The 16,107-nt window shown below is 39.7% G+C and overlaps 1 pseudogene; it reads left to right on the forward strand.

The window, feature by feature from the left end:
- The first annotated feature begins 15,189 nt into the window (after window positions 1-15,189).
- On the forward strand, window positions 15,190-15,899 carry LOC119510968 (annotated as a pseudogene).
- The last annotated feature ends 208 nt before the right edge of the window (window positions 15,900-16,107 follow it).

Here is a 16,107-nt window from a genome sequence, read left to right on the forward strand (position 1 = left end):
ATTTCAGTACAAGCCAAGATTGGAGATGGAATTATCCAGAAAGGATTTGTGGAAAGTCCTGTTGTCTGATGGCTTTGACCCCTGCATGCTTCATGAGAAGCCAACAGAATTTTTGCGAGATCTTTACAGACAGAGCCATTGCCAGTCTGGACTGGAGAAGACAGACAAGGAAGAAACTGAAGGAAAAATTTCTTCAAAGACAGAGCCATGGAGGTTGAGGTCTGGAGTCAAGAGGTCTTGGGCTGGGAGAGCGGAGTGGCCCACATGCATGGAAAGGGTAAGTTTGCCCTGGAGGTCGAGGGTGGGCTTTCCACGTCGATGCTCAGGAAATGTTTTGCCACCCCAAGCCCCAAAGAGGGTGGAGCATATTCCCAGGGAATTGGGGAGAGCCTGGCTGCCACCACACTGTTCTGAAGGGGTTGAGCGTGTGCCCTGGAGATGGAAGGGAATGCGGGAGCTGCCCCGATGTTTGAGGAGGGTGGGGCCGAGAAGGTGGTCTCCCCAATGTGTGGATACGTTGGAGCACTCACCTAAGCATTTGGAGAGGAAAGGGCTGCCAGAAAGGCCCTTAGGAAGGGTTAGACTCCCGCTCTCTCAAACCCCAAGGATGCAACATTGTTCTATAAATGACTCTCAGACTTTGAAATCTAATGGAGTTTGTCCTGCAGGTTTTAGGAACTGTTTTGCTCCTGTTAACCCTGTTTTCCTTACTGTTTCTCCTTACGGCAGTGGAAATGTTTATCCTATGAATGTCTCTCCTTTGTATATTGGGAGCACATAACTTGTTCTAAGTTCACAGATCCACAGCTAAAGGAAAATTATGCCTTAGGACTGGCCACACCTATAATTGATTTTGATGGGATCTTGTACTTAACTTTTGTTACTGAAATGATTTAAGTTTTTGTGATATTGTGATGGAATGAATGTATTTTGTATTTGGAAAGAATATGTTTTTCTGGGGTCCAGGGGGTAGAATGTGCCGGTTTGAATGTATTATGTCCCCCAGAAAAAGCCATATTCTTTGATGCAATCTTTTGGGGCAGACATAATAGTGGGGATTAAGTTGGAATGTTTGGATTAGGTTGTTTGCATGGAGATGCACCCCACCCAACTGTAGACGATAACTGATGGGATATTTCCATGGAGGTGTGGCCCCACCCATTCAGGGTGGGTCTTGATCAGTGGAGCCATATAAATGAGCTGACTCAAAGAGAAGGAACTGAGTGCAGCTGTGAGTGACGTTTTGAAGAGAAACAAGCTTGCTAGAGAGGAACGTCCTGGGAGAAAGCCATTTTGAAACCAGAACTTTGGAGCAGATGCCAGCTACGTGCCTTCCCAGCTAACAGAGGTTTTCCGGATGCCATTGGCCATCCTCCAGTGAAGGTACCTGGTTACTGATGTGTTACCTTGGACACTTTATGGCCTTAAGACTGTAACTGTGTAGCCAAATAAACCCCCTTTATAAAAGCCAATCCATTTCTGGTGTTTTGCATTCCAGCAGCATTAGCAAACTAGAACAGAGAGGAAGAAGTAAAATTTCCACTGTTTGCAGATGACATGATTCTATATGTAGAAATTCCAGAAAAATCTACAGCAAAGCTACTAGAACTAATAAATGAATACAGCAAAATGATAGGCTACAAGATCAACATGCAAAAATCTGTAGTGTTCCCATACACAAGTAATATGCAACAAGAGGAGGAAATCAAGAAAAAATTCCATTTACAATAGCAACCAAAAGAATCAAGTATTTGGAAAAAACTTAACTAAGATCACAAAAGACCTATACAGAGAAAACGACAAGAAACTGCTACAAGAAATCAAATAGGAGCTTAAAAAATGGAAGAACATACTATGCTCATGGATTGGAAGACTAAACATAGTTAAGATGTCAGTTTTACCTAAACAGATTTATATATTCAATGCAATACCACTTAAAATCCCAATAACCTACTTTGCAAAAATAGAAAAACTAATAACCAAATTTCTTTGGAAGGGCAAGGTGCCCCAATAGGCAAATATATCTTGAGAAAGAGGAACAAATTGGGAGTCTCACACTACCTGACTTTGAAACATATTACAGAGCTACAGTGTTCAAAACAGCATGGTGCTGGCACAAGGCTAGATATACTGACCAATGGAATCAAATTGAGTGTTCAGAAACAGACCCTTGCATCTATGGACAATTGATCTTTGATAAAGCAGTCAAGCCAAAGCAACTGGGACAGAGCAGACTCTTCAATAAATGGTATTTGGAGAACTAGATATCCATTTCCAAAAGAATGAAAGAGGACGCCTATCTCACACCTTATACAAAAATTAACTTGAAATGGATCAAAGACCTAAACATTAATGCTAAGATCATGAGACTCTTAGAAGAAAATGTAGGGCAAATATCTTAAAGATCTGGTGACAGGAGGTGGTTTCTTAGACCTGGCAACCACAGAAGAAATAGATAAATGGGATCTCCTCAAAATTAAACACTTTTGTACATCAAAGGACTTTATCAGAAAGGTAAAAAGGCAGCCTATGCAATGGGGGACAATATTTAGAAACCACATATCAGATAAGGGTTTAATATCCCGAATATATGAAGGGATCCTACAATTCAATAACATAAAGACAAATAACCCAATTTTAAAAATGGGCAAAACACATAGACACTTTTCTGAAGAGGAAATACAAATGGTTCAAAAACATATGCAAAAATGCTCAACTTCGCTGGCTATTAGGGAAATGCAAATCAAAACCACAATGAGATATCTCTCACACCTACCAGAATGGCCTTTATCCAAAAAACAGAAAATTACAAGTACTGGAGAGGATGTGGAGAAAGAGGCACACTTAATCACTGTTGATGGGAACGTAGAATGGTGCAGCCACTCTGGAATGCAGTGTGGCAATTCCTCAAGAAGCTAAGTATAAATTTGCCATATGACCCAGCTATTCCATTACTAGGTATATACTCAGGAACTGAAAGTTAAGACATGAACGGACATTTGTAGACTGATATTTATACAGCATTATTCGCGATTGCCAAGAGATGGAAACAGCCCAAATGCTCATCAACGAACAGGTAGATAAACAAACTGGGGTATATACACATGATGAAATATTACTCAGCTGTAAGACAGAACAAAGTCATGGAACATATAATAATGTGGGTGAAACTTGAGGAGGTTATGTTGAGCGAAGTTAGCCAGAAAAAAAAAAAAAAGAAATACTGTATGGTCTCACTAATATGAACTAACATTAATGAGCAAACTTTGAGAGTTAAAAGCTGAGAACACAGTTTACCAGGAGATAGAAAGAGGGCAGAGATTGGGTATTTGATGCTGAAGGACTATGGAATGATCAGCAGGATTGATTGTATAGATCCAGAAATAGATAGCATAATACTGTGTGATAGCAGCACAATATTGTAAGTACACTGAACAAAGATGTCTGTGAGTAAAGCTGAGAAATGTGGGCTCAGGGTATGTACAACACCAGAGTTAAAGATAGACAATAAAGACTGGGACTGTATAACTTACAAAAACTAGATTGGTCAATGAGTGTGACTAAATGTACAAATATAAAAATGTTTTTACATGAATGTCAACTATGCAAAGTGTTGGAAAACGGATGGTGTTTGGGAAAAAATATAATCAAAGCAAACTGGAGTCTATGGTCAACACTAACATTGTAATATGCTCCCATTAAATGTAACAAAGGCAATTTACCAAGCTAAATGTGTATGAGAGGGGAATATAAGGGGGGATATGGGATTCTTGGTAGTGATGTTGTTGTCTGACCTTACTATTGTATTGTATGATATTTTTCTTTTTACTGTCTTCTTTGTAATTCTTGAAAAGATTTTTTTTTTCATAGTAATCAATATGTTTAAGTGCTGATTGTGGTGATAAATACACAGCTATATGATGATACTGTGAACAACTGATTGTACACGGTGGATGATTGTGTGGTATGCGAATGTTTCTCTATAAAATTGTAGGAAAATGTATAAATAGGGATAAAAGTGCTAGAGAAAACATGGAGAGAGGGATGTACCTATTTACTGTTGGTGGGGAGGTAGAATGGTGTAGCTTATCTGGAGGACAATATGGTTGTTCCACAAGAAACTAAGTATGTGGGTGCCATAGGATCCTGCAACCTCATTATGGGTATATACTTGGAAGATCTGAGAGCAGAGACATGAATGGACGTTTGCACACTAGTGTTTATGGAGGCAGTATTCATGATTTGCAATGGGTGGAGGTGGCCTAAGGGTATATCAACTGATGAACAGAATGGTGAACTGTGGGGTATGCATACAATGGAATATTGAGCAACTGCGAGAAGGAGTGAAGCTGTGAGACACGCAACGAAACGAATGGAGCCTAAAGACAGCATTTTGAGTGAAGTACGCCAGAAACGAAAAGATAAACATTATTATACCTCACCAACATGGACTCACCTCAATGTGTAGACTCAGAATTGAATCTTAGAGCACAGCTTATCAGGGAATGCTTATTGTAATGGTCCCTAGGCTGTAAGCTCTTTACAGCTGTCATATCTGAGTTGTAATGGCTATCTCCAGATTCTGAGATGCTGATCCCTTTGTATATAACCTGGTCAGTCTCTGGAACTTTGGGTATCTGTGTGATACCTGAAACTCAGAGCTAGAGCTCAGCAGATATGAATGTCAGTATTAGTGCATACAGCAACTGTTAAAAAAGCTGAAAAAGAGTCCAGACTTCAATTAGAGATATGAGTGAAGCAGATCTGGTTAGGACTAAGGCAAATCAGGCCAAAAGGTACAGGACAATATTGACTGTGTTTTAAAACTTCAACTTCCATATGAGACCAAGGGAAGAGATGTTTATTTGGTGCAGGATCTATATTTTCTGTACTACACTAAATAATTTAACTTGTACAGTCAGTTTATTCAAATACCATAATTACATGGAACTTTGAATAGGAAGTGAGATCTGGTAGGTTTATACCAGTTAGTGTGAAACAGCGATACATCCCAAAGTAATTTGGGCAGAGAATAAAAATATACATGCAGGGCGAAAAATGTGAAGGTGCTGGACTTCCCTACCTGGGTTGTTGCTGATGTTCTCACAAACAGTGAGGACTGTCGGTTTGATGTGCCGAGCCCTCTATCTTGGGCTTGCCCTTTTGAAGCTTGTTACGGCAGAGGAGAGGCTAAACCTGATTGTGATTGTGCCTAAGAGTCTCCCCCTGAGTGCCTCTTTGTTGCTCAGATGTGGCCCTCTCTCTCTAACTAAGCCAACTTGGCAGGCGGATCTCACTGCCCTGCCCCCGTACATGGGACCTGACTCCAGGGGTGTAAATCTCCCTGGCAACACCAATATGACTCCCAGGGATGAGCCCGGACCCAGCATCATGGGGTTGAGAAAATCTTGACCAAAAGGGGGATACGAAATGAAACAAAATAAAGCTTCAGTGGCTGAGAGATTTCAAATGGAGTTGAGAGGTCATTCTGATGTTTACTCTTATGTACTTACTACATAGATATCCCTTTTTAGGTTTTAGTCTATTAGAATAGCTAGAAGTAAATACCTGAAACTATCAAACTGCAACAATTGTATAACAATGTAGCTTACAATGGGTGACAGTGTGATTGTGAAAACCTTGTGGATTGTACTCCCTTTATCCAGTGTATGGATGGATGAGTAGAAAAACGGACAAAAACTAAATGAAAAATAAGGTGAGATGGGGGGGTGATTTGGGTGTTCTTTTTTACTATTATTTTTCATTCCTATTTTTATTCTTTGTGGTGTAAGGAAAATGTTAAAAAATAGATTGGGGTGATAAATGCACAACTATATGATGGTACTGTAAACAGTTGATTGTACACCATGGATAATTGTACGGTATGTGCATATACCTCAATAAAACTGAATTTTTAAAAAAGGCAATAGCTACTTTAGTATACTTATAATGATACACAAGTAATAATAAAAAGTAGAACAAATGTTTCAGTACTTACTAAGTGCCATACACTTTAAATGCATTATTTCATTCATTCTTCATGCCCCAATGATCCTGCAAGATGAGAACTGTCATTATTAACATTTTACTGGTGGAGAAACTGAGGTTAAGAGAGTTTAGGTAATGCCACAGAGTTTACAGAGCTGAGACTTGAACCCAGGTATGTCTGAGTCCACAAAGCCCATGCACTGAATTACCTCCCTATATTGCACAGTGAGAGAAGAGAGGGTCTCCTACTCAAAGTTGAGGGCACTGAATAAGGACTTAAGGATTTGGCAAATAAGAATGTTTCTTTAGAACCTTGGATTCCAGTGGAGTTATTCACCCCATTTATTAGAATCCTTGCCCAAGAATTAAATAAAAAATAGGTTCTTTCTTCCAAATCCCTTTCAGATGTGTTGGCCACCAAAGTAGGCCTCATCACCCCAAAGTGAGTCACTGTGCAAACCAGTTTGATTTCTGTTGTGCTTTTCTGGAAGAGGGGCTTAGATCCTCCACATCAGGTCTTTTCAAATGAGCTTTCCTGGAAGCCCCACCCAGTAACTTCTGCTTTTGTCTTTTGGGCCAGAACTATGTCAAATGACCACCCACCCCTAGCTGCAAGGCAGGCTGAGAAATAAAGTTTGTGTTTTGGCTGTTCCTGTATGCTTGGCATCCCCAATAAAATCAGCATTCTATTAGGAAGTAGAGGAGAATGGATACTGAGCAAACAACTAGCCATGTCTGTTGTACCCCACTCCTGTTTTTAGTTCCTTTTCCAATTGAGAATTCATGGTCCATCATTTCAACCAATCTCTGGCCAATATTCTAAATTCACCAGCATCTACTCTTTCAACACATTTAGATATCACCAAGGCATCTCAACTCAATGTGTCCTCAACAGAATTTATCTTATCAAACCTACTTCCTGTTTTAGATCTGAGTGAATGGCACCATTGTCCATCCAGCTATTCCAACCACAAACAGAGGCATAATCCCTGGCTCCTCTTTATTCCTAGCCCCCCACATCTAATCAGTCACCAAACCTATGATTTTGCTTCCCACTTCTCAGACCTCCATTACTCTGTCCTTTCTCTCCTCCATTCAGCAGTATATAAAAGCAAATATATCATGACCAAATAAGGTTTATACCAACACAATATGACAAAAAATAGAAAGTAAGTTCTTTGGTATCTTTAAAACCCCAGAGGTTTTCAATGTCCTCTGTGTAGAGGTGACAGGAGATAGGCCTTCAGCATAGGTGAATCCCAAAGGAGGTACTGAAGTGAAAGAAGGGCAGAAGGCCATGCCTGAACTTTGAAAAATTCTCATAAGTTCATGGGAGGGTGTGGGTAGGGAGAAATGCAGAATAAGAGAAGAGGACAGAGAAGAAGAACCGTCATAATGTATTACCCTGGAAGCCAAGATTGGTGGTTTGGGGAGAGTTTTAGGAAAGAGAGAGTGGTCAGGACATAAATTCTATGAAGATGCTGGAAGAGAACAAAAGCTGAAAATTCCATTTTCTTTGTCCCCTAGAGGCAATTGGTGATCTTTGAAAGAAGGGCCTCAGTGAAGGGAATAAAAACTGGCTTGCGGGAGAAAGAGGGGAAGGAGAAGCAGTGAGTACAGATCATTCCTTTGAAAAGCTGGGTGGTGAGAAACAGTGGCTTAGGTGGCAGGGGGCATGGGTAGGGGCCTTAACTTCCCCATCAGTTCTATTAACCCTATTAAGAAAACTATTCCAAATACATAATCTAAGTAAAAATGGTAGTCATCAGAAAAGCCTCAGCTCACCCTACTAACCACCCTTCTAATTGCTCGTATATAGAAGTCCTGGAGTCACCATTGTTGAGAAATCATTTTAATTTACTTGTTTAAGCACATGCCCTTAGCATCACTATCAGGATACACTCTGAATCCGGTTCTGGCTCTGAATTATTCTCTGTGCCTCGAGATGAATCCCCAACTGCAGAGCTGGAGCAGTGACAGGGGTAGTGAAACCCAAGCACAAGTCAGTTGGAGGCAAGGCACAACTTTCAAAATTGCTCACTATCATCTTTCTGCATGATCTAATGAAAACTGTCTGCCATTTGTATGTTCTCATTCATTATTTGGCAGCAGGTGTATTCTTATCTTGTTAATAGATTAATTTACTTTTCAAATTGATTCATGTTACTTAAAAATTGCCACAACCACCACCCCATGTGGCTTACTGAATTCTGATCTTTGCGACTGCTGCAATGCTGAGCTCTAACTTGTAGAATTCACTTGTAATGAGTGGTTCAATTATTAGTTGTGATATGTGCTCAAAAGAGAGCAGATTGTGAAAACCTTTTTTGTCATGAAGAAATATTGTGCCCTGTCATATTTTTACATAGTAAGTTTTTATTCTATTTAATCTAAGTATATATCTGGCAGATAATTTTGTAATGGATGCTATAGATGAAATAACCCCAATTCCATTTCTCTTCAAGAAATACTAAGACATATATTTTAGTTTTTTTAGGCTGCTCATAGCAAATACCATAAAATGTTTTAGGTTAAACAATGGAAATGTATTCACTCATGGTTTTGAGGCTGGGAAAATGTCCAAATCAAGACATCATCAAGGAGATGCTTTCTTCATGAAGACTAGCTGCCAGCGATCCTTGGCTCCTCTGTTACATGGCAAAGCACAAGTTGATATCTGCAGGTCTCTCCCTTTTCCTCTGGGTTTCATTGATTTCAGCTTCTTGCTTCCGGTGGCTTTCTCTCTCTCTGAATTTCATTCTCTCATAAAGGACTTCAGTAATAGGATTAAGACCCATCCTGACTGAGGTGGGACACACCTTAACTGAAGTAACCTCTTCAAAATGTCCTACCTATAATGGGTTTGTACTCACAGGTATGTATTAGATTTAAGAACATGTTTTCCAGGGTTACATACAGCTTCAAATCACCACAGCATGCATGCATGCTTACACTGTCAACTTTATGCAAGAATACTCTAGTGGAATGTTCTCTCCAGCAGTTCCTCTTTACCCCTCTAACTCATCAGACAAGTCTATACTCACCCAGATTGTACTCAAGTGACTGTCACTCCATGATGGTTTTCCTGACTTCCCCAGATGGAGATGATCTTTCTCCTCTTTGTTTATTTTACTTTTTCTGTAAATTTGTATTTTACTTTTCTGATAGATGTATTGTGATGATGTTGTTGGTGTTATTGCCTCCATTAGGCTCGGAGTTTCTCAAGAACAGGGAATCTGGCATCTCATCTTCATAGACCCAAAGCCTAGCTCTGTGCCCAGCAAATCAATAGGAGTCCCAAGAATCCTAAAGAATACCCAGGTCCCTATCAGAGACTATAAAAGTTTCATTCACTAAGTTTATTTTACAGAAACTTAAATCCTCCAGAGTGTGCCTATGCCAGATAAGTCCCCAAACCCAGAGGCAACAGCCTCTTCAAGAACATCTACCAGATGCATCCCTCTTCACCATAATGATGACACCCCTTTTCAATATGAACAAGTTAGGGTGGTCACTGCCGAGACATCCCTGAAGATTGAGACACTGATCAAACAAGAGAGAGGAGTAACAAAAGACAAGAGAGGATTTAACAAAGGATTACAAATACTGAATCTTTATATAAATATATATATTTATAGTCTCTACAGTATTAAAACAACTAGAAGGAAAGAACTGACATGGTAGACCTGTGTAACTCATAATACTCTTTGACATTTGCTCTATAACTACTTGTTAAATTGTAGTACTTTGAATCACTTTTATGAAAAATGTTACGTTTCACAATAAAAAATATTCTAAAAAATATCTATGGGAGCCCTGAGGAAAGACTGACCAGGCCTTGACTTCTTCAGGTGTTGGAAAAAGGTCTTTTTGGCAGAGGAAACAAGAAGTGAAAATGCGTAGAGATTCAAAAGACCATGGCTTACTTGGCGACAGGTGGGAAATTCAGTGTGATGGGAACATAGAGATGAGGATGGAGAAGATGGTTTGATCTTGATAATCTGTACCCTAAGGAATGTGGTTTTAAGTTAGGGAGGCCCAGCAGAGTTTTTAAAATAAGAGATTGATATGGGGAGTCTTGTCTTCAAAATTTGTAAGATGATTTACTTTCACGTCCGGAGGTGGGAAGGGCTAAATTTTTCACTGGGCATTACAACCGTCAATCATCACAGTCTGACAAATCACCATCCATCTCATCAGTTCTTCTGACCAGAACCTAAAAGTGAGAAGACAGACTTTGGCAGTGTCCAAAGTTTAAGCCTAGAAAAATAGATCTTAGGTTTTTCATCAGGAAGGATTAAACTGGACAAGTAGAGGGCCAGAAGGATAGGGTTGTGTCCAGAAGCCACTTGGCCAAGAGACAACAGAGAACCGGAAAGGACGGAAGCTAGGCAAGAGTCTCTGTGAAGTTGGGAGGTTCTGCAAGTGGCCAGAAGCATTTTCTTTTAGGATTATAGAAAGTGGGAGTTTAATGAAAGTCTTTGTTGCTTCTAAGGAATTCCTGAATAAGCATTGTATTGTGTCTTTAGAACAGATAATCTTTGTTTTAACCCTTTCTCGTCCACGTCCCAACTGTATTCTTTGGGTGAGTTTCTTAATCCTTCCAGTCCTTAATCTCCTAATCTGTAAAATGAGAGTAATGATAACCTCATATGCAGGATTAATGGGAGAATTAGAAATAACATATGTGCAAACATTTAGTAAAATTCCTGGAATGTAACTGCTCCTCAAACATACAAATTACTATTATTCTTAGCCTGTACTTAAACAAATTTGACTCTCCCAAGGGAGGAAGACTACTGGAGTCTCTTGTCTTTGGAGGATTGGCATGTTTTTGGCTTAGGAAACACTGTTCCTTTGTCAGTCTGAGTTTCCTAGAGTGGATGGATCATGGATCTCATGCTACATCTTGTCAGTAAAATGCCCTCCTGGTGGCTCTGCTCCCTACGTGGGCTACCCTGTCTGAGGGGCCTCTACTCGGTGTGACTGTGGGAGGCCTGGCCTTTGGTTCGGTGTATACCCAGTGTTTGCTAAGGCTGCTCGTATTTGTGGCTTGGCCTCTCTGCCTCCCACTCCATCTAAGAGGAGCCACACTGTCTGTTCTACAAGCCAAGCCTGTCTGCTACTGCTGGTTCCTGGGAATCAGCCACTTCCCTTTTGTAGGGAAGCATATCGTCATAGCATGGATGAATGCCTCTGGGAAACTTACCTCTTCCTGAAATAAAGCAATAGCTTTCAAGGCAGCAACCTGAGAAAGTAGATCATGAGCTGAATACACTCTGGTGAGTGTGTCTTTCCAGCTCAATCACAGTAGATGCCCATAGGTGGGCAGAGGGAGTCAGAGAACCTTCTATCACCATGAAGTCCTCCAGAGACTCAGTTTATGGCCAGAACTTTTGTCATGGGGAAAGAATCTGCCCATAAAACTCATTTCAGTTGAAAGTTGGGTGAAAAGTAAAATAACGGTAGGGAACAAAAATGTTCCTCAGGGAAGAAACTGTCTTTGTTTAGGAAAATACCTCAATAAACCCCTTCAGGCAGAATGTGATATCCTGAGAGCATGGGTTAACAAAGTTGAGGGAATAAACATGGCAACCAAACTGATTATCATTGTAAAGGAACAGAAAGGGTGAGGGAAGAGAAAGGAAGAGAGGGGTCAACTGCAGAACAACTGGGAGAAACCATATGGTAGAGTGGGAGGAGAATTAAGAACACAGATGTCCAATATTCAGTACAAAGTTTTGGTCATAGAATTTAACCTCTTTCCTTTCCATTCCCCAAATCTTCAAGTGTGCCACATACATAAATACTGGGACTTGATAGGACTGATTTTTAAATTATTTTGTGCATGCAGATTAAACAAAGGGTTGAGTTCCACATCTGGATTGACCCAGTAAGGACCAGAGACAGTAAGATAATCCATATGAAGTTAACTAATTCATTGGAAGGATGAATTGGAGTTGAAGGTGACAGAAGTGCAAGCCAGCAGAATTCCCAGAAATCTTAGAGAGTTCATTGTATTTCAAAGAGCATGGAATGGGAGTTCAAGATGATTTGCTAAAGATTCTAATGGTCAGCTGATATTTAAGTTAAAAGCTCTGTGTTGAGTATTCCCAGTTTTTACTTTGACCCAGGCCCCAGTTATGTCTCTAAACACTGGTGTCAAATCTCCCATTGAGCCTCAGTTTCCTCACCTGTAATGTAAGGAGATTCATTGGATATCAAGTATTGAGTGCCACTATTTTCAGGAACTGTCACCAGGGTGACAGAAATTAATGACATAGTAGAGAGAGAGAGTGTGAGTGAGTGAGTGTGTGTGTGTGTGTGTGTGTGTGTTTGGGAAGTGGTAGAGGAGAGGAAGGGTGATTGCTGAGAGCCATACAGGGGCCAGATCATAAAAGATCTTGGTTTTTGCTATGGAACTTGGATTTTGTCTTTAAGATGATGGGAAGCCACTGCGTGATTTTATGTGGGGACTGAGGTGATCACATTTCCACTGAGTTTTGTACCAGCAGACTAACAGTGCTGGTACAGACTAACAATGAAGATCAAACCTAAATTAATAAGACAGAACTTCTGACTACTGGGGGGCACAGGAGTTTAGGTATGACTGAATCAACCTCCACCCATGGTCATTAAGTAAACACTTCCTAGAAGAAGACATCCCCAAACTCGTATGTGGGCAATGCTTATATAGTCATCCTCTTGCCATGAATGTTCTGAGAACAAGACATTTAGATTGAACAGGTTCCTGATTATGTACAGCCCAGTGTAAAAAGAAAACCCAAGAATGACAGTCTTGTACACTCATCTCTCTTACTTTAAGAAAATGAAAATATTTTCCTTTAGCCCCATTGACTCCCCCTTAATTTGACCTGGGGACACCATGGTCTCTGTCATAGGGCTGACCCATGCAGGTCAAGCACAATTTATTAGATGTGACTGAGGATGGAATTCTTTAAAGAGAAGGGAAGACAAATTACATTTCACAGAGGAACGATGCAACTATAGTATTTTGAAATTCCAGTGTTGTAATCTGTGAAAGAAGGGGAGCACACTCTGTTCTCAGTGTTCATGCAAAAGAAAGTTTTATTCTACTCATTTCTACAGGTTTTTATAGCATACAAGGTAGTTTCCTACGTCACTGTTTTCAGGTATCTCAGGGAGGGTACATTTTTTCTAAAGCCATGAGGTGTATTTACATATCTTTAGTCTCAAGGGACAATTTCTTTGGGGGCTAGACAGGAAACAGCATGGGCAGGAGACAGGAGCACGGAAGGAGCCCAGCAGGAGCTCAGAGACTATTCCCTTATCTAAATTGCAGTCCACCTTCAGACATGCAAAGCTTTTGGCCTTTTCCTAGCCCAGTGCCCGCCTTCAGACATCTGGAGCTTGGGGAGGCCCTGCTCTATAGTTTGTTAAGCCAGGGGACCTCCTGTGTCTCCACAGTAATCAATTGTAAAGTATGAGGTGTGGACCAAGTAATTAGTCCCTAACAATAAACATATGCAATATAATTCTCAAGCTTAAAATGACCAAAAGCATATCCTTGTTCCTACTCCCAAACCCATCATCCCATATCCACCTCCCATTCTGAAGCTGCTCTTCCCTCCTATTTCATTAAACAAAAAACCCAATTACTCACCCCTCACATTCAGTCCATAAGAAGTCCTATGATTCTACCTATAAAATATATCACAAATACAGATTCTTTTATTGTCACCTCCACCCTAATACCAGTCACTATCATGTCTCCTAAATGAATTTCTTGTTTCTACTCTTTCCCACTACAATCCACTTGCCACACAGAAACGAGAGTGATGTATTCTTTTCATTCCATTAGTGTATTAACAGCAATCATTTGAAATTGTTTTATGGCCCAGCATTTGGTCTATCTTGGTGACTATTCCAAGAGCACTTGAAAAGTATGCATATTCTGCAATAGTTTGGTGCTCTATAAACATCAAATAGGTAAAGTTGATTAATAAGTTGTTTAAATCTATTCCCTTACTGATATTTGTCTTGTTCTATCAATTATTGAGAGAAGTGTGTTACTGTCTCGAACCATGACTGTAGATTTATCTATTTCTCCCTTTTGTTCTGTCCATTTTTGCTTCATGTATTTTGAAGCCCTGTTACGAGGGGCATATATAGTTAAGATTGTTACATCTTTTCTTGATTAGTTAACCTTCTTTATCTCGTAATTCTCCTTGTCTTGAAGTCTACTTCATCTGATATTAACATGCTTAGTGTTACGTATCTTTTCATTTTTCTTCTTTCAACATGTCTGTGTCTTTAATATGTGTCTCTTATAAACAGCACTCGGTTGTATTTGACAATCTCTGACTTTTGGTTGGAGTGTTTAGTCCATTTTAGTTAATGTGATTATTGATTATGGTTGGTTTCAAGTGTATAATCTTGCTGTTTGTTTTCTATTTGTTCCCTCTGTTCTTCATTTCTCTGTTCCTACATTTCTTTTAAAAATTTAGTGTTCCAATCTATTTCTTATATTGAATTTTCAGCTATATCTCTTTGTTTTGTTGTTTTAGTGTTTATTTGAAGGGCTATATAATATACATCCTCAGTTTAATCACAGGCTACCTTAAATTAATATTTTACCACTTTGTATACACTATAAGAAAACTAACAACAGAATTTGATTTAATTCCCCCCTCCCATCCTTTGTGCAATTATTTTCATGTTTTTTTCTACATATGTTGTAAACTATGCAATGAGTTGTTATTAGTTTTGCTTTAAGCAGTCCATTATTTTTAGGGAATTTAAGAAAAGGAAGAAAATAATCCTTTTTATTGCCCACATATTTGCCCACTTCCAGTGCTTTTCATTCCTTTACTGTATATAGATCCATATTTCCATCTTGCATCATCTCCCTTCATCCCAAAGAATTCCTTTATCATTTTTTATGGTGCAGTTCTGCTGGTGATATATTCTTTCAGCTTTCCTGTATTTGAAAGTGTCTTGAATTCATCTTAATTTTTGAAGGATATTCTCTCTAGATATAGAATTTTAGATGGACAGTCATTGCCCCAACACACAGTTAAAAAACAGGGTTCCACCTGAGGATTGGGGCTCACTTCCCTGGTGGACTGCTGGGAAGAGCCCTCTGGCATCCAGACGCCAGCCCAAAGGAGCAGGCCTTGGACCCAGAAGCATTCCTTAGGGCAGAATGTGCAGGGAATGATGCCCCTGCTAACCACACAGATCCAGGCTGAGAACTATCAGGACAGCTTAGTGGCCAGCCTTGACAACATTGGGAATCATTCCAATATCTTGAGAGACATGCATTCTGAGAACATGCCACATGCTTTCCTACAAAAATGGAATCAAGGTTACAGGTGAAAACACAAAGCATGTACAAGCAAATGCTTTTATTCAGGGACTTTAATGGCACTTCAGGTTATGGTTACCCTTTGATGCTATTTCTAGAAGGAGGAGGAGTGGTGATAGTTTGTAAAATCAATACTCAGTAGCCTGAGGAGACTGGATTTTGATTTCTGAAGGGCCAATATGATTAATGAAATCACTCTGCAGTCAGAGGGACACTGTGAAGCATTTTCTGAATTGGATAAGACAAGTGAAGGCCTACAAATCACCATGTCTCCTGACAAGCCTGATTTTAGGTATCTACTTTGGACATCCCACCTTGACCATCCCAAAGATTTTATTTGATGGAGGCATTTCACTGTAACTAGACTGAAGTCAACAACTACAAGATTTCCTTTCTGAAACCATTTACAAAGGCATTAGTCCTATCTTGTAAGGTATCTATTTGAACTGATAACTGAGGCTTCCTCTCTTTACAGTATATGATTAGAAGTGAAGACGTACAAATATGTTTTGTGGAATATTACTGTTGCCCTGATGAAGTTGTTCCTGCATTGGAGTCTTAATTGTGACAACTGACTGTGATATTTATGTATCCATTTTGGATTTTCTATAGGGGAGAAACATAGAGGAGATAGGAGTGATTCTCTGCACCCTAATACGTGCTGGGTATTTTGTAAAGAAATATTTCTTTATAGTCATGTATTATCCTGTACTGTACTATCCTATGGTTCTGTTTCTTGAACTCATGGGAATCTTCATGAGCCAAGATGA

This window comes from Choloepus didactylus, chromosome 15 (assembly GCF_015220235.1).
Source record: "Choloepus didactylus isolate mChoDid1 chromosome 15, mChoDid1.pri, whole genome shotgun sequence".
Classification (NCBI taxonomy): domain Eukaryota; kingdom Metazoa; phylum Chordata; class Mammalia; order Pilosa; family Megalonychidae; genus Choloepus; species Choloepus didactylus.